Genomic DNA, 2,758 nt, shown 5'->3' with positions numbered 1-2,758 from the left:
TTAAGGGCAGAGTAAAAAGTCAGTGTTAAGTGTCCCAAGGGAGGACCATTCTCAGCATGCGTTAAGTATACTGAAGAGGATGATGTGGCTACAAAGAATAAGTGAGGAGAGAGAATTAGGAAACAAGGTCATCGAGCCAGGAAAGTGAAGATCACATTGGACCTGAAATGCATTTTTTGTACTTGGCTTTTTGTGTGTGTGTGTGTGTGTGTGTGTGTGTGTGTGAAATGATGATCTCTCATAGGGTTTTGAACAGTGGAGAGACATGGTCTGACTTATCTTTTAAAAGGTTTGCTGTGGCAGTTGTGTTGACAAGAGATGATAGAATGCAAGGATTGTATCCATGTGGGCAGTTAGGGGATGATTACAGTAACCCCAGCAAGAGATGATGGTGATTTCCTGCAGGGCACTAGCAGCAGGTTGGAAAGAGTGTTCAGATTCTGGTGATATTTCGAAGGTAGAGCCAACAGGATATAGCATGAGATGGTCTTTGGAGTGTGAGAGAAAGAAGGTGTCATAGAAGATGTCACATGTTTTTAACTAAAAAGGAAGGACAGAGTTGCCATTAACTGAGATGAAAAAGGCAATGAGATTAGTCAGGGCTCAGAGGAAGTCCTGAAATTACCTTTTTGATATGTTAGCTTGAAATTTTTATTAGACATCCTAGCAAACGTGGAAAGTAGGCACTTGCAGATACAAATGAGTATATGGAAGAGAAGGCTGAATTGGGATTGTAAATGTGGACATTGTTTGTATATTGATGGTATTTAAGGCCAGAGGCTTAAATGATTTTGCTAAGATAGTGTATACAGAGAGAGAAGAGGACCAAGGATTGAGCCTTAGATTTTTCCACCATTAAAATACTGGAGGAAAGGGGAGAAATGAGCAAAAGGTCTCAGGTGAGCAGTGATATCATAAGAAAGCCAGAAGAATACGTTAACATGGAAGCCAAGTGAAGAAAGAGTTTCAAGGACTAGAGTGTGATTGACTTTATCAAATGCTAGTGGCAGGTCAATTAAAAAGAGAACTGAGAACTGACAACTAGATTTAGCTATGTGAAGCTATCAGTGACCTTGCCCAGAACACTTGTAATACAGAGATGCAAGTAATATCTTGATTGGAATGGGTTGAATTGGGTCCTCCTAAAAGATGTTGACGTCCTAACCTCCAGAGCATGTGAGTGTGATTTTATTTGGAAAAGCAGTCTCTGCAGATGGTCAAATTAAGATAAGGCCTTTAGGATGGGCTCTAATCCAACATGACTACATTCTTATAAGATGGGGAAATTTTGACACAGAGGCAGACGTGCATAGAAGGGAGATGATGTGAAGACAGAGGGAGAACACGTGTACAAGCCAAGGAACACCTGAGGTACCAGAAGCAAAGAGAGAAACATAGATTCTTTCTCACAGCCTTCAGAAAGAATCAATCCTGCCAACACCTTGAATTTGGTCTTCCACCCACTAGAATTGTAAGATAAGAAATTTCCATTGGTGGGCCACCCAGTTTATGGGACTTTGTTGCAGCAGTCCCAGGAAGCTAGGGAGTGAACTAAGAAAGTCTGTGAGAAGAGGAGTTAGAAACAGATTATAGTCCACACTGGTGAGTATAGCTACAGTTGCAGAAGACAGCTGCTCACATGGTTTCAATGTCCTTCCATACAAGCACATTCATTCAATTCATGTTCAAGCAAGTGTTTGTTAAGTGACAATTCTATGCACTCAACTTTGAAAACACTGCCATAAGAGAGAGCTGAGTTACATGGCATGTTAGCAGGCTTTTGGGAACTCATGAACCTCTGCTGCATTTACCTACTTTTAACTCATTCTAAAAATAAGGCTGCTTAGGGGCACCTGGGTAGTTCAGTCAGTTAAGCATCTGACTCTTGATTTCGGCTCAAGTCATGATTTCAGGGTCATGAGATCAAGCCCTGTGTCGGCCTCTGTGCTGGGTGTGGACCCTGCTTAAGATTCTCTTTCTCCCTAAGAATAAAAGGAAGGAAGGAAGGAAAGGATGGAAGGGGAAAGAGATAGCCAGGCTCTTTGATGTGTACCCCCACCCCTCCCAACTCTCTGACTCTGTCTCCTGCCTCTCTTCCTCTCCCTCACTCTGTTTCACATTTCCAAATCACCTCAAAAATGTTACACTTGCAGCATTGTCTTCCTAGAATGTTCTTACCACAGGTTCCATGTGATTTCCTCCCTCCCTTTCTTCATGCCTTTAATTAAAAGACATCTTTTCAGTGATGCTTTTCCTGGCTGAAGCCTACCTAAAATCGTAACTGCCTTTCTCCTTCCCACCCCACAAATACAAGAAGGTGGAAACAGAAAGAGATCAGTAGTAGAAGATTCTCTGTGCAAGACGGAACAAGTGCACAGATAAAAGTAAAATATAAGATATAAATAGCCAAGTAGGTAGCTACATGTAATAAATAAATTTTATATAAACATATATATATATATATCTACATGCATATGTATAGGTAGATAGATATGTATGTAATCAAATCCTTCACACTGAAATAGGAAACTAAACTTTCTTTTCAAACCCTTAGAGTGCATTTATAAAGATCTTCTGTATATTAGACCACAAAAGAAAACTCAGTGAATTTGTCCCTCTCTGCCAAATTCCATGCACAAAATAGATTGCAGGGGAGTGGGTATTAGGTACAGGTAATGGAACCAGGCAGGCAGCACCTTGGGACCACAACTAGAGCATCTCCCTTGTTACTGCAAATTGAGAAGCGAACAAGAGCTGA

The sequence above is a fragment of the Ailuropoda melanoleuca genome, chromosome 11 (genome assembly GCF_002007445.2).
Source record: "Ailuropoda melanoleuca isolate Jingjing chromosome 11, ASM200744v2, whole genome shotgun sequence".
Lineage (NCBI taxonomy): Eukaryota > Metazoa > Chordata > Mammalia > Carnivora > Ursidae > Ailuropoda > Ailuropoda melanoleuca.
The sequence above is the reverse complement of the archived record's forward strand: the minus strand, read 5'-3'. Positions refer to the sequence as shown.